Source organism: Heptranchias perlo, chromosome 33 (assembly GCF_035084215.1).
Source record: "Heptranchias perlo isolate sHepPer1 chromosome 33, sHepPer1.hap1, whole genome shotgun sequence".
Taxonomy (NCBI): domain Eukaryota; kingdom Metazoa; phylum Chordata; class Chondrichthyes; order Hexanchiformes; family Hexanchidae; genus Heptranchias; species Heptranchias perlo.
In genome coordinates, this window is record NC_090357.1 from 15,051,049 (window position 1) to 15,074,114 (window position 23,066).

Sequence of the window (23,066 nt, forward strand, 5' to 3'; positions counted from 1 at the left end):
ACATAAAAGTTATTGTGCTACTGGGACCATGGAATAGTGTGTGGTTTAACCATTCAGAGTTGAACATTGTCGCTTCTAACAATAGATTAATCCCTGCCGCACTGTGAGTCTGTTACTTATCTGGATGCGCCTGTTTGGTGAGGGAAACCAAAGACTTTACTGGTCGGTCAGCAGCCCCCCACCCTCCAGTTCTGATACAAAGATTAACCTGGTCGTGTTAGTGAGATGATTCATGGCAAATTCTATCACTGCTGTTTGTGTGGAACGAAAAGGATCACAGTGGGAGTAGGATACTGGGAATAATAAAATATATTTTAAAAATAGGAATAGGTAGGATATACTATATATGAGTTAGAAGAATAACATTTTAAAATGGTCATGGGGAAGAGAAATAAATGGTAAGGTGCCCACAAGTGAAATGTTGATTTTTTTAATTTAAAGTTGTGTTGTGTTTGTTTTAGATTTTTTTAAATCAGGTTAATGTTACTAACATTTCAGTAACTTATTAGTATTCCTTCAGTGTGTAAGTATTTCTTCAGTGCACAGTGTATAAGACAAAACCAGTCAGCCCAGGGGGCCAGCAATTTATCTGGACCTGGAAACAGTCCAATGATTAACACTCTGGAATGTTGCTAGATTACTTTGAGGTTAGAAAGAAAATTGGCAGAACTTTATCTTCAAGGAACTTTTGTCTGTGGTTAGTCATCTTTTAAATGAATGGGCAGAGGCAAAGTGATAAAACAAATCATGCGGAGCATATTCCAGGAGGTGTAGTGACAGAATAGTCGGAGAAATGAGAGTTGTGGATCAGCAAAGATGAAATATCATACCACGTGAGCACATTTTTCAGCTATTTTGTATTATCCACACACACAAGTAGATATAATTGTGAACTAGGAACTTTTTTATTTAATCTGAAGTTTCTTTTGTTGTTCTATGGATTTGTAGAATGAAGTGGTAAGAAAGGCTTTCAGCTGTGAATGTCCAAGTTGTTTGTGGTAACTACTTGGGTGCTAATTTAATTCTGCCATTTTAGTTACATCATTATCTTGCTAGCAAGTCTGAGAGCAGTTCTTTGCATGTTAGCTGATGGTTGGGTAAGTAATAGTTAATATCACCCTGCTCTGGGCTTTTGTGTGTATTTCTTTGACACTGGAATATTTTTATTCTTCTAGGAGCTGATAGTAGTTATGGTTTAAAATTCTGATCTCAGTTTTTCCTCCAAGGCAAAGAACATTGCCTGACTTAGTTCCTTCCTGTTAATGTATTAGAAACTGTGCCTCAGCTTACTAAAGATGCAATTTTGCTGCCTTGATTGATCAAGTGATGTGCTACAGTATAGCTCACAAAGTAGATTCATGCTTATTGCATAATTTGTATTATTAAATATTGCAACAAAATTAGAGACTTGCTAGGGAGCAACAGTGACACTAATGATAGTGACGAGTATAAAGCTGAAGCATTTGAACCCTGAAGGCAGAAGTATGCCCCCCTCTGCTGTTCCATGTACTACACAGGTCTAATGAACAGAAAACAATTCCCACAATTTTTTTTCTTTTAAAATTGAGAAAATAATTTGGTATTATTACTTGTTTTGTGCATTTTGCCTCGAGACAGCGAAGCTTTAGTTTGTTGTGGATGAAGTTATGGAGATGTAGGGAGGAGGTCGGAGGCAGGAGGAGGTTAAACCCTGAAAAACGTGGAACCCAACCCCATCACAATGCGTATGCGCCTGCTGCCATTTTTACGGTGGTGGGTTGCGAGGTATGCGTATATCCCGACTTGGAGAGGCGGGACACTTCATTAACATATTTAAATCAGGCTCCCACAGTGCAATTGGGAGCCTGATTTAAATTTAACAGTTGCCGTGTGGGTTTCCCAGGGCTTGGGAAACGCCTTAGTAAAAGGGAGGTAGAAGCTGCCGGTTCCAGAAGGAGAGTGCCTTTTACAGCACTCTGTGGGCCAGGAGGAGCAGGAGTACTCCCCCTGGTCCTCAAGGAAGCCTTCGGCCTCCCACTGCTGATCGCAGCCTCTCTCTAGCCCCAATTGCTGGCGAGCATTTCTTCCAGCACGAAAGAACAACACAAACAATCAGTGACAGTTCAACAAATCACCAGTTAGAGACAAAAGAACAGTTACCCCAACACCCGGCATTTATGTAGGATGGGTCCCAGCTGCTGGAGTCCTTCACACTGAATGTAGCAGTTCTGCAGATCAACGTGTTTTAATGTATCAGAGTCCAATGGCATGAGACAGCACCGCACAGTCGATCGGGGTCAGCCACAAATCCTAAACATTAAGTGTTCCCACAGACCCCACCGTGGCCTAAGCCAGTCCTTTACTCTCAGACTCAAACAGGTAGTGCAATGTATTCAGGAGGTCCCTTTTACCAGTTTTACTCTCCATGTTTCCAATCTGTCCTTCTCCTTCACCCAGTCGGTCACTCGGCAGGGGGCTGGGTTTTCTCGCCCGGCAGTCGGCCGGCCTATCAATTTGGCCGGCTACCAGGGGGGAAATGGAAGGATAAGATATTATAATGAGGTCCTGCCATTAAATTTGGCAGGACCTCCGCGTCCCCGGCCTCACCGGGTTCTTTGGCCGCTTTCAGCCTCCTCCACAAATATCGAGGCAATAGTCACCCTAACCCATGGACAAAACAAAAGCCATAAGGTGTGGCAGATATATTTTAGTATTTTTCCCCGGTGTTGGAATTCTTTGTAAAGCAATTTACAAGCCAATTTACTCACCACGTATGTGGTTAGCAGTTTTACTAACCAGGCTTACTTCGAAGGCACTTCAATTGATAATCACAATGAATTAAAAGTGGAATTAAGGAGTATCTGGTCTGATGTTTACCCTAACTGTAATTAATTTTCATTTTAGATCATTTCAGCATTGCTCTTAATCAGTCTGTCTTTGGGTGCACCAAGGGCCTTTTTGAGGTAAAATTCCTACCTTTGTCATCTTGGTTCATTTTCCTTATCTTAATAAAGGAATGAAAGGAGGATCATAGTTACATGATCATGCTTTGGTTCCTTAATGGCTCCAATAAGCATCTTATTGAAACATAGACAAAAGGAATATTATTTTGTATTTAATTTAAAGAAGTTTTTTTTCATCTTGGAGACAAGGATCTAGCAGAACATTGGGTTTTGAACAGAGGAAGTGATAATTGGGCGGCAGAATGGGACTCATACTCAGCAAATATATAACAGGTACAATGATTGATTAAAACCTACACCTTAGGGAATACAGTGAAGCCAGCTTGGGGAGGATGTCCTTCTAGGCTGACAACTGCAGTAAAAGACAACCCTCCTGAACCAAATTGTTCACAGGTCTACCAAATCTTCTTTGGTGTCAAGGAGCAGTGACATCTGCTAATTGGGCTGTCAATGGACCTATAAACAGATTAGGTTTTTTTTGACCACTAAGAGAACATTGGTAAGAGGACTTGAGGTTACAGGGCGATGAGGAGGAGGTTGGAATGCCCTCATCATTCGAGAATTGCGTAAGTGAATTGAGAATTCATTTCCTGACACCTGTGAAGTACTTGGCCTTGGAGAAGTCACAGTTGTGCAGTTAAATTTGCATCCCATCTGCTAAAAAAATTAATTACAAAGTTTAATACACACACTAATTGCATTTGCCTAATGATTCCATCTTCTTGCACTGAAATTGAAAAAAAAACATATTTTTGGCAAATGACTACATAAGGATTTTTTTAAAAAGTAGGAATGTCTCTTTCTCACAGCTTCGTGTGAGAGAGAATTTCCCTCATCAACAGCGATAAGATCTGCCTCTACATTACGGTGAAAAACCATGTGCTCCAAGCTTGCTTCTGTTTGCATTTGCAATCATGATTGACTAAAATGTTGTTTACATCAGTGTAGCAACATAACCAATTCCAACTGTATAACTACAGCCCACTGAATTTTAACCAAAGCAGAAAACAAATACATTTGTTTCTTTAGCACACTTTACAATTTACCATTCAGGCAGCATAAAGTATCAGGCTACTTCTGATCAATCCTCTTGTTACAAGTTTCAGGTCTGCATCAGATATTCTCTCAGGTTCAACGTCACCAGTATGCCATAAGTGGACCCTGCATCCCCTACCATCTGGAAAGTACCTTCTATCTTCAGACAGATGGACTCATGAACATTCTAGTAATTATATTATTTTACACAAAATACATGACAGAACAGAATACAATTTTCAATGAAATCCAATCCATTTTGCCATTGCCCTTGATACAAGACTAAGTTCACTTTATAAGCCAGTGTTCACTGAATTGACTAACATTAGGAGGTGAGAGCTCTCTTGACTGTTTCAAATTCAAACCTGAGGAAACTGACTTCTCCAGCTAAACAGGAAACAAAAAGCCTCACCTTGACCACTCCCCAGCTGCGTCAGGGATTGGTTCATTGAGCTGCCAATCAATACTGCCACCACTCTTTCATATGGGTCTTATGGCAACTACGTTGTCGGTTCAGCTAAGCCACCTGCTGGGCTCAATGAAAGGAAGCCATTGTAATGGTAGATGTGTGAGTATCACTAGAAGATGCTGGAATGTGCTAATGACCCTCCTCCCATTGTCTTGAGCTGATACAAATAACTTTTAATGTTTTGCTTATTTCACTAACACAATGCTGGGGGATTAATTTGGGGATTAAGCCCTAGGGTCCAGAACTTGACTTTATACCAAAAACATATAAGCCCCAAAAATCCATAGGCCATGATCCCAGTAGTTACACCAGGATTGTGACTGTCGGTTACACAAGGACTTACCTGCCAGTGTTGATCCTGCCAGAGTTTATGGCGCATCTCATTTGCAGCTGGTTGGCTAGCTGGAATCCAGGCCACTATGCTCACGGCTCCAGTGCCCACCTATCTTTGTGGTTGAAAATCCCTCACCTTGCCGCCACTGGGGGAGGAGGGACTATCAACAGCACTGCCCCCATGCCCCAGGAGACCCCAAGACCCCAGCCTCACATAAGGCAGCCAATCCAGTTTTTCATTTAAACATTTTTTTAAAACTTTTATTCAAGGTCCAGGTCACTTCCCTCACCCCTGTGGGGCCCACTTGCATCCATCTGGAGGCTGTCAAATCCCTTGGTGTACTTACAACAGCTTTTGCTGATCCTTGATAGGCAAGATGACAATAATTTGGTTAACTATGGGGTGGCCCTCTCTGAAGTGATAGGCATCCCAAAGATTTTTTTTTAATTTCCATTTCTGCTTTCTGTTTCTTGCTACACCATAATTTTGGGCCTTGTCCATTTTGTCTTGATTTATTGCTTTGCAAACCCAATTTACATCTGAATTTAAGTTTAATTGCACTATCTTTTACCCGTGTAGATTTTGTACCATTACAAAATATAACATTTTTGCACTGTGCCAGATAAGGAGCAAGATAAAAGCACATTTACAGCTACCATAGTAACCACACAAGTGAAAATATAAAACTGAACCTAACATATACTTTCAGATCCATGTCACATTTTTCTAACATGCTGTAATTAACTGTGACACTTTTAGTTTTTCTTTGAAATACAGTTCGGTAACAGAAAGGCAATTATGGTGACAACATAATAACACATCGGTAAAGATGCTCACTTCACATCTCTATGGTTATACATTTGAGTCCTGACAAGAGTTCAGCAGTTCAACCTTTTGGTGTACATGGGATGACTTTTAAGAAGCATCCTTCAGGCATTCAGTTTCCTTTTTATTTCTCAAGATGCTTAGTCGGAAAAGTTAATGAACCCAATGAGGTGCTGCATCTTATTTGCATAAAGAATCTATAAGAGAAAGAATACGGAGAAGGTTCATTGGGAAAATAATGACCTCATCAACATGGCTGCTACTCCCCTCTCTTTGCAACTAGTTTCCTGGAACCTTTTTGTCATCTAAACAGAACCTTAATTTAATGTCATACATTGGTTCCTACCTCCAGCAGGTTAGTGACTCAGTATCACGTGGGGATGTCAGCGGTCAATAAGATGCCTAGTCCTTAGGCGATACTTGAAGACATTGGTCTCTTTATAAAAAGTGGATCACACAGTTGTAAAAATGGTCTCATTTTTTAAAAAAAACTTATCTTCTCCGACTCTTATCTGTGAGATCTTGATACAAAGTAGCATGAGGTTATGTACAGGAACATGAATAATTTCATCAGCGTTCTTTGGCTGAGCAACCAGGGTGGACATTTGAGCACTGTAGAAAGGAACCCCAATCGTCCCTTGTTCCTAAATCAGATTCCTGTAGATAAACCATTTTTTCCTGCAGTATCCTAACATTTGGAGCTGGTATTTATGTTTATTCAATAAAAAAAAACACATGGATTAAAATGCCCCCAAATAATAGAATTGAATGAAACTTAATATTTTTTTAAATCTGTAATGGGCATAAAGATCAAGCAGCAAGAAAACATTTGCCTAATGTACGGAGAAGGTGTCTATAAATGGAATATACAAATGAAATAGGCAAATGAAGTTACTTTAAAATGCCAGTTAATTTAAACTGTTATTGTTTTCTTCAATTGCCAGATGGAATATGGGAAAGTACTTCTGAAGGGGAGAAAGGAAAAGTCAGCCACTGTCATCAACCGATCTAGTTGGCCCTTCTAGCACAGCTACAATGTAATCCGTGTCAATAATAGCTAAGATGTCTTTGGTTGACTTTCCTCCCACCCCTGCACATGTCGGGGGTGCGCTCCTGCACTGCACCTGCCTGGAGCACAGCTGAATCCGGATTAAATTACAGGTTTAGCTCATGAGCAATGGCCTGGCCTTTAGCCAGGCCCGATCGAGAGTAAGAACTTGTCCAGCACTAATTCCCATCACCTTCCGGGCCTTCTGGGCACTGACAAAAACAGGACCTCCATCCCTGCTGCTCCTCCTTGCCGGCCTATACAATGCCCAGTTTACCTTTCAAAAAGGTGCTGGCTGCAAGCTCCAAGACCCACTTTCTGTGAGTAATTTTATCGTTGAATGTGTGCCAGGCACAAACCCAGGTTAATGCGGCAAGCAGCATTCTGACATCACTCCAGCACCGTAACATACAATTTTTTTGCTTCAGGCAGCAGCTTCTCACCTACGCCAGGATATTAGAGGAATTGAATGTCAAGCGCAAAGCAAGGCCTGATATGACGGACCTCTGTTCCGACATCCTTGGCCTAACGTTCTGTGTTTCGGTGCTCACGGGGCCTCAGGCAAAGGAAAATTGATTCGGGCTGAATCAAGATCTTCAAATTATCAGGACTGAGCCATTACTGAAGTCACAGTTTAGGAAGTCAAGAGACTAGCACAAGGCAAATCATCTCTTTGCACATTAGGCTGTTGTGATTAGTATTCCCCTGAGCAGCAGTAAGGAACGTGAACCATTATCATCCTACTTGTGTTAATAGAAGTTATCTTTTGGCTATTTCTCAATTATGTTATCAATTGGAACCAATGATGGTTAACTAATTCCCAGCAGGAGCAAGTTACAATATACAGAGAAAGTGCAGAAAAAATAAATAAATTGTAGAAATATTACAGCAGGAGTTTGTAAATGTAAATTAGGTCATGTTTATAGCAACCATTTTGAAATATGTAATATATAATTTTGTAGCGCATGGATATTTGCAAGTATTCTGTTCAGATAAAGATCATGAATTGATGGCTTTTAATATTTCAAAAGACTGTAAAGGTAATGTAAAAAGAATGAGATAATGGATGACAACTATCGCTTTATGATTTACTCATTTAACCCTTTTACTGAGTGTCCATTTCTTCACAGAATTAATATTGCTTTCCTCTGATTAAATAATTTATAGTGGCCATCCCAAAGCCAGAAAACATCACGCGATATTGCGCATTAATGTCTTTGTTTGCGGAGATTGGGGAGGGGGGGTGGGTGAAAGTAATCACTGAGAAGCATCCACAAGCCACTGGTCATGCAGTGATCCCAAGTACTTACGTTATTTGTCACAACAAAGCTGCTCTAGTATTGCTAATGTCTGCTAATGAACCCTTTACACACTTTAAATATCAAACATGCCGACCACCAGCATTTTACACTGACATCAGGATTTTGGGGGCCTCAGTGTATCAACATTTGATGATAAAAATCAGTGCAGACCGTTCCCTCCTCTCCCAGTATCACTCCTACCAAAGTCTGGCTGCTAATGTACCAGACAGGAAGAGAAAAACAGTTGTGTCAGTGAAGAAAACACCCACAGGAAAGACTATACCATTTTCTGAGATGTTCCAAGATTAGCTTAGAGACACAACAGCCTCTAACAATCGATAAGTTCAAATACATCATGCACTAAAATGGTGCTAAGCTACCGCTACAAAAATTAACTCCTAGTTGCTTTTAAAACCATTAACCATTTGGTCGCATGCCCAGTAATGTTTTTAAAAAACCTTCTTGTAGGCTTGTGTGGAGCCTAAAAACCTACACAGACCAGTTGGGCCAAATGGCCTGTTTCTGTGCTGTAAATTCTATGTAATCATACCACTGGCATTGGGGATGTTGCTGTTGCATTGGAGGGTTATGAGAGTGAGATCACAGGCCTCTGGAGTTGTCCACACCTCAGCCCCAGAGCAACACAAATTTTATTAATAAATAAGCTCTATATTACAACTTCACGTAGATCGCAAGATGAATTACAGATGAAGTCGCCCATCCAGCCCATCTTAATTTATTCATCCCAAAGCACTGTACAGTACCCAGGTGCCAGGTGTGGCAAGGCAGTAGAGGCTGTAAAGTTAGCACTACAGTTATGTCAGGAGCAGGAGGGATGCAAGTGGGCACATGAAGAAACAAATAATCCACTCTCCAAACAAGGATTTAAAACACTGTAGATAGAGTCAAACTCATCAGCAATGAAGAAAGGCAGGAAGGCTGCTTAATATCAATAAATGTCGCTGCCCAATTTAGCATGATAATTAGAGTGCTCGGTGGAAAGATAATTGAATTACATGGAGGAATGCTGGGTGAGAAGGCTCGGAGATGTTAGATAATTGACTGGTGGCCACACCTGTGTTTGTACATTAATAGAAGCATTCGGAGTGAACCACTTGTACTGAGCTGGTAAAGACAGTTAGAAAGACAGTGCTCTGGAAAATATAAACCCCTACTTCCTGCTCTGTTATTCCTGTTTCTTTCCCAATCCTTAAATCTCATTGGTTGAGGAGATAGACTGTTGATCCCATCGTTCATCAAGGTCCCAGATTCCCTGTTGCCCTCGCTATGCGATTATCAGCTCGTACTTCCAGCAATTTGCAATGTAAAAAATTTTCAAGCTGAAGGATGATGGAAAAAGTCTAACTAACCGGGCACACCATCAGATGCCCCACTCCAGCAAATTCTGGGCCATGAATTCATGGCATGGAATGGAGTTATGCACACTGGGAGCGCACAACAGGAATTCAGGCACCAAGACCAGAAGGCCCTGCAAGACTTTGTGATCCCAACCTCTGCGACCTGAGGTCTGAAATGAAGAATCTCTACACCATAGAAAAGATACAGCACAGAAGGGGGCCATTCGGCCCATTGTGTCCTCGCTGGCTCAAAGAACAACCAGGTGCCCATTCTAATCCTACCTTCTAGCACCCGGTCCGTAGCCCTGCAGCTTACAGCACTTTAGGTGCAGGTCCACTTACTTTTTAAAAGAGTTGAGGGTCCCTGCCTCTACCACCAATTCGGGCAGCAAATTCCATACACCCACCACCCTCTGGGTAAAAAAGTTTTTCCCTCATGTCCCCTCTAATCCTTCTGCCAATCAGCTTAAATCTATGTCCTCTAGTTCTTGAATTCTCCGCCAGGGGAAACAGGTACTTCCTGTCTACTCTATCTGGTCCCCTCATAATTTTGTACACCTCAATCAAGTCTCCCCTCAGCCTCCTCTGCTTCAAGGAAAACAGCCCCAGCCTATCATCTCTCTTTGTAGCTGCAATTTTCAAGCCCTGGCAACATTCTTGTAAATCTTCTCTGCACTCTCTCCAGAGCAATTACGTCCTTCCTGTAATGTGGTGACCAGAACTACACAATACTCCAGCTACAGCCTTACCGGCGTTTTATACTGTTCCATCATTACATCCCTGCTTTTGTATTCTATACCTCGGCTAATAACAGAGAGCATTCCGTATGTCTTCTTCACAACCTTATCTGCCTGTACTGCCACCTTCAGGGACCTGTGCACATGCACTCCAAGGTCTCTCACTTCCTCTACCCCTCTCAATATATTCCCATTTACTGTGTATTCCCTTCCTAAGTGCACTACCTTACACTTCTCTGGGTTGAACTCCATTTGTCACTTTTCCGCCCACTCCACTAACCCATTGATATCTTCTTGGAGTCTACAGCTATCCTCTTCACTATCAACTACACAGCTAATTTTTTGTGCCGTCTGCAAATTTGCCAATCATGCCCCCTACATTCAAGTCCAATTCATTAATATATACCACAAATAGCAAGGGACCCAACACTGAGCCCTGTGGCACACCACTGGAAATGGATTTTCATTCGCAAAGGCATCCATCGACTTTTACCCTTTGTTTCCTGTTACTGAGCCAATTTTGGATCCAATGCGCCACATTTCCCTGTATCCCATGGGCTTTTACCTTTCTGACCAGACTGCCCTATGGAACCTTGTCAAATGCCTTACTAAAATCCATGTAAACAACATCCACTGCACTACCCTCATCAATCCTCCTGGTCACTTCCTCAAAGAATTCAATCAGATTTGTAAGGCATGACCTTCCCTGAACAAATCCATGCTGACTATCCCTGATTAAACCAGGCCTTTCCAAGTGACAGTTTATCCTATCTCTCAGTATTGATTCTCATAGTTTACCCACCAGGGTAAGACTGCCCAGCCTATAATTGTTCAGCTTTTCCCTCGTACCCTTTTTAAACAATGGTACTACATTTGCAGTCTTCCAGTCCTCCGGTACCTCCTCTGTATCTATTGAGGATTGGAAAATGATCCTCAGAGCATCCGCTATTTCCTCCCTAGCTTCCTTCAATAGCCTAGGAAACAATTCAACCGGCCCTGGTGATTTATCGACTTTCAAGGATTCCAGTCCCTCTAGTACGTCCTTTCTCATTATGTTTACCTTATCCAATATTTCACATCTGTCCTCTTCAACTACTACGTCTGATCATCCCTTTCCTTTGTGAATACGGAGACAAAATATTCATTTACAACCCTACCCACATCCTCTGCTTCTACACACAAGTTACCCTAATCATCCCTGATAGGTCCCACCCTCTCCTTAGCTATCCTCTTGTTCTTAATGTACTGATAAAACATCTTTGGGTTTTCTTTAATCTTACTAGCTAATATTTTTTCATGCCCTCTCTTTGCTCTCCTTATTTCCTTTTTTACGTCATCCCTGTACTTTCTATACTTCTCTAAGCTTTCTGCAGTATTTAGTTTTCTGTGACAGTCATAAGCTTTCTTTTTCTGCTTTATCTTGCCCCGTAGACAACCAGGGGGCTCTAAATTTGGCAGTGCCACCCTTTTTCTTCGAGGGGACGTGTCTGCATTTGCACCCGGAGTGTAAACTTGTAAAATTTCAGGAACCTGGCATCCATGAGCTGCTCCTGGTGTTTAAGCTATTAAATCTGTTTCACGTAGCCCAATGGCAGACACCTAAATCCAAGTTTACCTGGGTCTACTGGAGGGTTAAGGAGAACGGATTTAGCAACAGAGTCACTAGGAGCCAACTCATGGACGCCTGGATCTGAATTAAAATATGGAAAGAAGGAAAATGTAAAAATCCTCCATCTCCCCCACACACACACAATAATAGTCATGAAGTGGCCTAGATCGTAAATCTAAGAGACAAATCTTATCCATTTCTTTTAAGGAATGGAAACTGAGTTTACAAGCAGCCGATGAAAAGGAAAGGGTTTTTTGGTCATACAATTATTAGGTTTAACTGTCTTGTCTTGAAACCCTGCAGTATCACAAATCGCTCTATCACAGGGTAACCACTGTTCATTGTGTTCGGAAGTCCCAGCTCTCAGTGTAACAAAAATATTCTGGCACAAAAGGAGGAACAAGCAGGGGTTACCTGAAATTTAGTTACAATAAGGAACAATCATCAATCTCCAATACTTTCACTAATCCGAACTATATAAAGTTTAAAGTACTTAATGTGGCCACCAAAAGTGGAATTTTGTTCTACACTTCCTGTGCTGGTTCTTAAACCAACTTAAGAAAATAAAAAAAAAGCTAAACCATAAAAATAATTTTCCAATTTTGAGTAAATCTCAACAAAAAAGAGCACATGAAGGGAGGAAAATCACTCAACAAAGTGGTTTCTGTGATAAAATGTGTTCCATTCTCCTGCATGATAACGAAAAGAAAAATATGTTCCTTCCGCAATAACAGAGGCATTAATGGCCCTGATTTTAACTGCCCCCAACTGGTGGAAGCCGGGTGGGGGGGCAGTTAAAATAAAGCCCAGTCATTTACCCCCCTCCGATCCCGCTGCCTTCCTGCCATGTCCTGATCTTAACCTGCTCTTTTGAGCAGCCAAGCAGGACACCCACAGGAAGGAAGCGGGGTCTGACCATAAACACACAGATCAGGTCTGATTATGTCATCGAGACCCAATCTGCAATTTTAGTTGAAGGCCCGAGCGGGGGAGCAGTGATGGCTTCGCCATGTGGCAATCCTTTCAGGAGCTGGGTCAGGGCCAGAGGAGGCCCAGGCAGGTAAGCTTGCAAGTTTTATTTTCAGTTTCCTTGTGGGCTACGAGTGCTCCTCTGGGCCCCACAAGGAAGCCTTGGGCCTTTCTTACGCCAGGTTACCCCTCTCCCAATTATGCCCAGAGCCTTCCCCTCCCTCCCGACCTTTCGCACAGGCCTCCCCTCCTCTCTCTACCCCCTCGCCCCAACTGGTGGGGACCGTTTCCATGGGTCCCCGGCTGCGGCCTCCTGCCGCCAGGTGCCCACTCTTGCCCACCAACCAGGTAGACAATCTGGCCAAGTGTCTGGCGGGACACTGTAGCGATTTATTCAAATAGGGCCCTGCCATTAAGGTCAGCAGAACGTCTACGTCCCCGGCCTTGCTGGGTTCGTCACCCACTACCGAGCTGCCGCATACCCTTCCTGCCACCACCCTCCCCGCCCCTGTAAAAATCGAGGCCCTTATTTTCAGAACCCTCCTCTATGATGAGATTGATGGCATCCTTTCTCCTCTATCTTTCAGTGCTTGAGCTTATTTCATATTGTGTGCGCTGCCGTTTACAGTTGATGGTTTTTGATCATGGATTTCAAAAAGACTTCACAGCAACAACCGAGTGAGGTGATTTAAATCCAGTAGAGCCATGTTTAAAATTCATAACACTTGAGATTGAAGCAAAAGGAAAAGAGAATTTCATCAACTGTGACATGCTGTCATTATGATGATGTCGGTGGTGTGCCAAAGGTACATGGTTTTGAAAGGATGGGATAATATTTACAGTAAACTCTACTAAAAGTTATTTTGCCTCAGGATTATTTTACCCTGGATTACATTTTAAAAGCCAAAGATAATTTTGTTTTAAGCACATATTCTTTATCCTGGCAGTTCTGGACACCATTGACTCTGTCCTTCCACAACAAGAATAAAAAAACTTGCACTTATGACACCTTTAATGTAGGAAAATGTCCCAAAGTGCTGCACGGTAGCGTCGTCTGACAAAAATTGACACTGAGCCAAAGAAGGAGATATTAGAAGCGTTGATTAAAGGCTTGGTTCGAAAAGGTACACTTGAAGGAGCGTCTTAAAGAATAAGAGAGAGGTGGAGAGGCAGAGACTTTTAAGGAAGGAATTCCAGAGCTTAGGACCAAGACAGCTGAAGGGAGTGGGAGATGCATAAAGAGGTCTGAGTTGGATGAACGCAGAGTTCTCAGAGGGTGTAGGCCTGGAGGAGCTAACCTAGATAGGGAAGGGCAAGGCCATGAAGGGATTTGAACACCAGGATGAGAAATTTAAATTGGAAACTTTGGGAGACTGGGAGCCAATGTAAGTAAGTCAGTGAGCACTGGGAGAATGTGTAAGGCGTAACTTGGAGCGGGTTAGGATATGGGCAGCAGTTTTGGATGAGAGGGGACGATGGGAGGCCGGTCAGGAAAGCATTGGAATAGTCGAGTCTGGAGGTGGCAAAAAACACGGGTTTCAGCAGCAGGTAGGCTGAGGAAGGGACAGAAACTGGCATTGTTACGGATTTGGAATTAGGCAGTCTTTGGGATGGAGAGGATCTGGGGGTCAAATAGAACACCGAGGTTGCAAACAGTCTTGTTGAGCCTGAGACAATGGCCAGGGAGGGGGATAGAATTGCTGGTGAGAATAGAGTTTGTGGGTTGGAGGGGAAAGATGATTACTTCAGTCTTCCCAAAGTTTAATTGGAAGAAATTGCAGTTCAGCCAGGACCTGATGTTGGACAAGCAGGCTGACAACATGGAGGCATTCTAGGGGTTGAGAGAAGAGATGGAGACGTAGAGCTCGGTGTCATGAACTTACGTGCGGAACCTGATGCCATGTCTTCAGATGATGTTGCCAAGGGGCAGCATGTAGATAAAGAAGAGGAGGGGGCAAGGATAGATCCTTGGGGGACTCCAGAGGTAACGGTGCAGGGGAGATTCTTTGGCTATGATTGAATAGGAAAGCATGGAATCAAGCGAGGGCAGTCCTGCTCAGCTGGACAACGAAGGAGAGCAGTTGAAGGACGATGGTGTGATCAACAATGTCGAAGGCTACACGGAGGTCAAGAAGCACGAGGAGGGAGATTGCACCACGGTCACAGTCATATACACATACAATGTCATTTGTGACTTCAATTAGGGCCGTTTCAGTATTGTGGCGGGGCAAAATCCTGATTGCAGAAGTTCAAACAGGAGTCACGGGAAAGACGAGCACAGATTTTGGAAGTGACAACCCATTCAAGAACTTGAGATGAAAGGAAAGTTGGAGATGGGGCTGGAGTTCGCAAAGATAAAGAGATCAAGGGTGAGCTTTTTAAGGAGGGGGTAATGACAGCAGTTTGAAAGTGAGGGGGACATTATCTGAGGAGGAGAGGTAACCATTCATAACATCTGCTAGCATGGGGGCCAACAGGGGAAGTTGAGTGGTCAGCAGTTTAGTAGAATGGGGACGAGAGAGCAGGACATAGGTCTCATGGACAAGATAAACTCAGAGGGCTTCAGGGTAAATCGAAGAGGAATTAGAGAAAGATGCAAGTTTAGGGCTAAAGTAACACGGAATCTTGGGGGAGGTTTGGCTTGGAACTGGAGGAATGGCAATGGATACAATGAGTGCTGATAATTATAAGGGAAGCGAGAATATCCTACAGGAAAGAAGTAATTCTTCATTAATATGAAGACATTTAAACCTTGTCAAAATCCATTTATATTGTTCAAATAACATCAAGGTGGAGCTAATCTTTATTAAGAGAATAACCCATTTTCAATAAAAAAAATTATTCACTCAATCATTTAAAATTAATTTAGCTGGAAATCATATTGCATAGTGTTTATTTTACACTATAATCCTGAAGTCAATTCTGAATCTTAAATGATCACAATTTGGCCAATTTATGTGGATTATTTTCTCCCCAGGACTTTCTCGTTGGGTTTTGAATGCTGGCTCTGCCCATAGGCAAGTGCAGCAGGAAGTGTTCCAGTCGATAACACAGGAAGCTGGAAATAAAATTAATTTAGCATTAAGTAATCCAATCTAAAATAATCCAATCTAAATTACAGATTAAATCTGACAAGTAATGTTTCTAATCTGACTGGAAATTCAGATACAGATTCCCTCTGACATTATGAAATCGGTTTCAATTAGCACTGCATTCAGCTTGAGGGATCTTACCACTCAGAGGTAGATTTTGACTTTGTGCGATAGCGAATTGGCAGCCCTTTTTGCATCTCTCCCTATTTTTATTTCCATTCAGAGTCAATAGAAATAAAAAATCGGGAGAGGTGTGAAATGGGCTGCCAACTCGCTATCGCCCAAAATCAAAATCTACCCCATAATATCAAATCGATTGCAGGACAGGCACACAATAGGGGAATTCACCTAACTTTCTACGGTTCTGCTTTCACCATTATGTTTAGATAGGTGACAAGAAGGTTGTTATTCTCTGACCATGCTTTAACTTATGATTGGCTATAATTAAATAGCAAAACATTAAAGACTGCTCTGATTATTAGGCAATTCCCTTTTATTGATTGGTCATTTAAAGCGACATTGCATTCAGAGCTCAGCGAGGCCTGTAACAACACAGCAACATTTAGTGTGGAGCATAAAATGAAAGATGCACATTTATCACATCTCAGAAATGTGTCAAAAGTACAATGCATTCATTTGAAATGCAAACACTACATTCATTATGCCCAAAGCAAGATTCCACAGAGAGCAATGAGGAACAACCAGTTAATCTGCACCTTGGTGCTGTTGGTTAGGTCAACGGAAGAGCTGCCTGATCTACTTTGAATAGTGACACGGGATTTAGCATCGACCTGAATTACTGCAACAAGAGGAGAGGGTCTCGGTTTAACATATCAAGTAGATCCACAAAATACAAATCCAAAAAAAAACCCAAATTATTAATGCAGACATATGTGGAGTGTTGTGTCCTATTTTGGTCATTGCACTTACAAAGAAAAATGGAGGCAATGGAAAGGGTGCAAGGAATTGTAACAAATTGTAACTGAGAGTTCAGTGATTATCAGAAAAGTTATGGGGCAAGGAGGCTTTAGAAAGGGTATAATGTAGATTCATTGGGAGGTTGTCTAGTTCTGAGAAAATACATAATACAAAGAAAGACTTGAAAAATTGGGTCTTTTACCATTAGAGCAACACAGATTATGGGTCGATTTGATGGAAAGGTTTAAAATTATGAAAGGATGGGTAGATAGAAGCAGTTGGGTGAGGGGCCATAGATACAACATTAAACACACAGATTTAGAACAGAGGACAAGAGAAACTTCTTTACACAGAGTTGTGAGGCTGTGGAATTCACTTCCAGAGTTAGTGGTTGAGGCCGAAATTAAGTCAACATTCAAGATTAGATTGAATAGGGGGATGAAACAATCTGGGAATAGGATGGGTAGATGTGATTAGAACTATTTGAGTGGAGGGTAAACAACGACACGGACTGGTTGAGCAGAATGGCCTGTTTCCATGTTGTAACTCCAATGTGTTTCTATAACTTTTCACACATGCCAACCATTAAGAGTTTCATAAGAGCAAGGAGCAGAAGTAGGCCATACAGCCCCTCAAGCCTGCTCCGCTATTCAATAAGATCGTGGCTGATCTTCGACCTCAACTCCACTTTCCTGCCCACTTCCATATCCCTGGATTCCGCTAGAGTCCAAAAATCTATCTATCTATCTATCTCAGCCTTGAACATATTCAATGACTCAGCATCCACAGACCTCTGGAGTAGAGAATTCCAAAGATTCACAACCCTCTGAAGAAATTCCTCCTCATCTCAGTCTTAAATGGCTGACCCCTTATCCTGCAACTATGCCCCCTAGTTCTAGACTCTCCAGCCATGGGAAACAACCTCAGCATCTACCCAGTCTAGCCCCCTCAGAATCTTTTCTGTTTCAATAAGATCACCTCTCATTCTTCTAAACTCCAGATAGTATAGGCCCATTCTGCTCAATCTCTCCTTGTAGGACAACCGTCCCATCCCAGGAATCAATCTAGTGAACCTTTGTTGCACCGCCTCCAAAGCAAGCATTTCCTTCCTTTGATAAGGAGACCAAAACTGTACACAGTGCTCCAGGTGAGGTCTCACCAAAGCCCTGTATAATTGTAGTAAAACTTCCTTATTCTTGTACTCCAACCCCCTTGCAATAGTGGCCAACATGCCCTTCCTTATTGCTTGTTGTACCAACATGTTGACTTTGTGTTTCGTATATGAGGACACCCAAATTCCTCTGAACATCAACATTTAATAGTTTCTCAACATTTAATAGTTTCTCACCATTTAAAAAATATTCTGCTTTTCTATTCTTCCTACCAAAGTGAATAACCTCACATTTCCCCACATTATACTCCATCTGCCACCTTCTTGCCCACTCACATAACCTGTCTATATCCCTTTGCAGACTGTGTCCTCCTCACAGCTTACTTTCCCACCTAACTTTGTCAGCAAAGTTGGATACATTACACTCGATCCCTTCATCCAAATCATTAATTTAGATTGTAAATAGCTGAGGCCCAAACACTGATCCTTGTGGCATTCCACTAGTTATAGCCCGCCAACCTGAAAATGACCCATTTATTCCTATGCGCTGTTTTCTATCCATTAACCAATCCTCTATCCATGCTAATATGTTACTCCCAACCCATGAACCCTTATTTTGCATAACAACCTTTTATGAGGCACCTTATCGAATGCCTTTTGAAAATCCAAATATACTACATCCATTGGTTCCCCTTTATCTACCCTGCCAGTTACATCCTCAAAAAACTATAAGATTAGTCAAACACGATTTCCCTTTCATAAAACAGTGTTGACTCTGCCTAATTGTATTATGATTTTCTAAGTGCCCTGTTACCACTTCCTTAATAATGGATTCCAGCATTATCCCGACCACTGATGTTAGGCTAACTGGCCTGTAGTTCCCTATTTTCTCTCTCCCTTCTTTCTTGAATAGTGGGGTTATGTTTGCTACCTTCCAATCTGCTGGGACTGTTCTACAATCTAGGGAATTTTGGAAGATCACAACCAATGCATGCACTCTCTCTGCAGCCTCCTCTTTTAGAACCCTAGGATGTTGGCCATCAGGTCCAGGGGATTTATCGGCTTTTAATCCCATAAGTTTCTCCAGTACTTTTTCTTCTACTAATGTTAATTACTTTAAGTTCCTCACTCTCATTAGCCCCTTGGTTCCCTATTATTTCTAGTATGCTTTTTGTGTCTTCTACTGTGAAGACTGATACAAAATATTTGTTTAACATCTCTGCAATTTCCTTATTCCCCATTATAATTTCTCCTGTTTCAGCCTCTAAGGGACCAACATTTACTTTTGCTTCTCTTCCTTTTTACATACTGGTAGAAGCTCTTACAATGTGTTTTTAATATTTCTTTCTGGTTTACTTTCATATTCTATTTTCACCCTTATCAATTTTTCGGTCATCCTTTGCTGGTTTCTAAAACTCTCCTAATCCTCAGGCTTACTACTCTTCACAACGTTACAGGCCTCTGCTTTAGTTAGCCACTGATGAATCACTTTTCCCCATGGAGTTTTTATTTCTCACTGGAATGTATATTCATTGAGAATATTGAAATATCTCTTTAAATGTTTGCCATGTTTCCCTGAATTGAAATGGAGATATTCAACAGAGAGGAGAGGAATGTGAACTTGGATCCAGGGCAGGAGAAAGTGAAAATGTTTTGTTCAAATACTGGCAAAGGAGATGTCAATGGAACAAGCTGAATGACCTTTGCATGTTCCTTTCATATATTTTGCATTTTGCCTGACTGAAAAGTTACATGGTATGAAATATAACCTTGTTCTCTAATCTACTGTTGGACTTGTAGGCTAGAGCCTGAATTTCAACTAATCCAAATTAGTGTTTTTAGAAGTTACTGAAAATTACCCTGCACGTTAAAACCTATTCAAATTCAGCTAGCGCAGAATCACTTGAAGGGCATGCATGCAGTGTTAAGGCTTTCACATACAGGGGTGGCAATTAAAAATCTCAGCTCTCTGTGGAAGGTTTCAAATTCAAATCTGGGTTCATCCAATCGTACTTATCCACGATGTTGATGAACATTAATTAATTTAATCTTGGTTCTAAACACAGCAAGGGATGTTTAACAAGAAATGAAAGTTGTGTGGACTTAAGCTATAAATGAATACAATGAACATGGACAGATATAGCTTCTGGTGAGCGACTTTCTGTTCAGTTAACAGCAGTTGTCGGTTAAGTGGAAATATTTAATTGAAGAGTTATCATCGACAACGAAATTGAATGGAACGTGCACGAGGCCCATGCGGAGATCCAGAAAAACAGGCCAAGTAACATTTTGTAGTAACCTCCAATGCTATTGGCATAACAATTGATACTTAAAATAGAGTGGCATGATCAGCCACGGTTATGTTCCTGCTTCCACAAAGTTGCGAAAGTAATTAAGTTCATTGCTTGATCAGTGCTATGAAAGCACAAGGTTCTATGATGAGAAATCTTGTATGTGGTCTACAATGTCAGTGGTATCAGATCAAATTGTTCAGAGTAAAAAGGACTTCAAGCATGCAAAATCTAAAATGCTAATTTGATGTTGACATTTGAATATATAAACTGTTTCAATCATCTGTTTTTAAAGGGTGCTTTATTTCCATTTCTCTGCACTTTAGAAGTAACAATTTCAAATTCCTTGTCTGCTTTTGCAAATCTAATTTCCCTGGTTTTTTTTCTTACAAACAAAAACTGCCTCTCTAATATTAATACAATTTACAAATTGACAAATGTCTGAACTCATCTTACAAAATTTAAAGAGAACATTTTGTTGGCCACCTGCAGCAACACCAACTTGATGCCAAATTACTTTTCAGTTTTACTTTTGCTACATTATTTCACATTATAAACATTCAATAAAAACTCTGACATCATTGTGGAATGAAACTGCCACCTTGAATGGAGTACAATTTAATGTTAATCAAAAGATGCCGTCTTAACATCATTACGTTAAATAGCACCAGCAGTGGACTCTTGTTAAAATCATACTCCAAGGTGATGGCTTTCTCACAGTCCAATCTTTAAAGGCATTTTAAAATGTCAGAAACACTAAAGCTAAAAGAACTGGAGAAGCAGCTCAAATGCTTCTAACCCAAATAACAATTCTACCAGAAGACCTCTACAGATCCCTTGGGTACTGACCGCAAGTAGGAACCATTAAATGAGCAGACTGTCTAAAGTGTATCTTGTTGCTTACCACTCCATCTATTGATCACAAAATGGCCACTACTAAGTAAAAAGATTAGCTAATAGAACCCCTAGCTCCCAGTGAGCTACCTATCAATTGCACACGGTCGCCACTAAAAAGTCAAGCTAGAATAGAGGTGTCCAAATTACAGCCCATAGGCCACAATTGACCTGCGAGCCCAGGCAATTCAGTTCTATTTGCACTTCTATTTCTTTCTTGTTGGTTTGTCCTGTCTGAATTCAATGGGCTTCGAGGTTTAGAAAGAGCATTGTTGCCTCATTGGTGGATACATCTCAAGATACATTAGTATCTGCGGCTTGAGAGAAGTGTAAATTAAGTTGAACGTTGATTGAAACATATGTAGCCGACAAGGCTCTCTGGTATGTATCTAAGTGGCCCATGAAGATAAAGATTCTCCTTGCTCAAGAATGTCCAAGCCTCAATTGTGTAAGAACAGAACAGCATTTACCATGGCTTAGATCAGTGATGTCAAACAAATCCGGACTGGGCAACAGTCTTATCTGGCTGGCGGTATGCTGGGCCGAGTCGACTGGAGCGGGACATGAATCTCCCGGCCACTACTTCCTAAAGCCCGGGAGAACTGTGCTTTTTTAAATTTTGTGCCACAGTAGCGGCTCCCCACGTTCCATGACATCACCATTAAAGACTGCTCTTTAGACCGCTGTAGAACTGAAAACTGGTCGGAGATTGCACGGTGCATAATCCACCTAGTTTTTCCACACATTTTGCAGAAGGGTCTTGAAACTGGTGCAGGATCACGAAACACGTACCAATGCTACCCCGGTATGTCCAAACAACTTTTGCTGAATGTGGCCCATGCCAAGTGCAAGGATGTCAGATCAGACCCACCATATACAATGCATTTGACACCCCTGGCGTAGATGCAGCTGCACTGGCAATGGGGTGGGTTGGACGTGCTAAATTTTGCAAGGCAAGCTGCTCCTCTCCATTTTAATTTTGCCCCCTGTACATGGAAAGTATATGCAAGGAGGCAGTTCTGCATTCTAGTTCGATAGGAGTCGCAGAATTGCCCCTTCATGAATTTGTCCTCATTGTCCAATTTATGCAGCGCAATGAGAACAGCCAAAGGCATTCCAAACTTGTTTGGTTGCAACTTGTAGTGCAGCAGCAGTTGCAAATACTGCAGGGAAGTCTTGCTTAGTAAACTTAAGGTTTGTTACCCAAAAAAAAATCTAAACTTCCAACATTAACAAACAGCATCCTTATTTTAAGGATTAGGCCAAACACATCAGGCAGGCTATTGAGCAGATGTGCACATTCTACGTGGGAGAAGTGGGCACTCACCCAAAGTCATAAAATTGAGACCGAGACTAAATTTGAATAATCTTATTGTTTAAATGTGGGATGAATGTGCCTGTAGAATTTAGAATTTCCTAGGCAATGCTCAGAAAAATATCACATGCCCCCTTCATTTTCATATTTTCTGCAGACTTAATGAGGCTCTTACTAACGAGTAGTCTCTGGAAAATACATGGTTGGATGATTTGGGTGCAGAGTAGGTCTAAGGCCTACTCACCCAATTTTCTTGACCCTCTGCCCATGTGTATTGCATGATGGGTGCCCAAGATCAGAAAATTGATCCTAAAATGTTTAAAAGGTTGTTTGGTAAAACACCAACTTTTGCATAAAGTGTCAATCTTAATTTCAGGGATTTATTGTCAGTGTCAGAAGACTTGAGAACACAATATGGCAAAAAGATTAGTTGGCGGTGGGGGGGTGGGGGGAGGGAAAAAAGACAACCCAGAGGCTACGTAGAGATTACAGTACAAGATTTATGTCCCAAGATGCCTTGGCAGCACAGTTCTCCTTATGATGTCTGAGATTGTTGCTACCTCAGTTATAACACTTACTGGTTGAATCCCAAACTGATTAGACGCTCATACTGCTATTGCTGTAGTAACCAGTGACAGAATCATATGCCAGCAGAAGTCGCCATCTACAGGAGAGGAATGGTAAAAGGAGCACGTCAGAGGGATAGAACTGGAAAGAAAAGCCTTCTGTTTGACATCAACTTTTGGCTTCATTTTACACTGCGTTCCACTGTATTCCTAGAAAGAGATGTGAAGCTGCCTGAAGAAAAGGAATTCAAG

At 41.6% G+C, this 23,066-nt stretch overlaps 1 long non-coding RNA gene across 2 annotated transcripts in view; it reads left to right on the top strand.

The window, feature by feature from the left end:
• Window positions 1-739: 739 nt before the first annotated feature.
• Window positions 740-23,066, top strand: part of LOC137301488 (uncharacterized) — an 86,092-nt gene continuing 63,765 nt past the window's right edge. For both annotated transcript variants that reach the window (XR_010958301.1, XR_010958300.1), the window contains exon 1: window positions 740-833. This is a non-coding gene — a long non-coding RNA (uncharacterized lncRNA). The remainder of the gene's footprint in view (window positions 834-23,066) is intronic.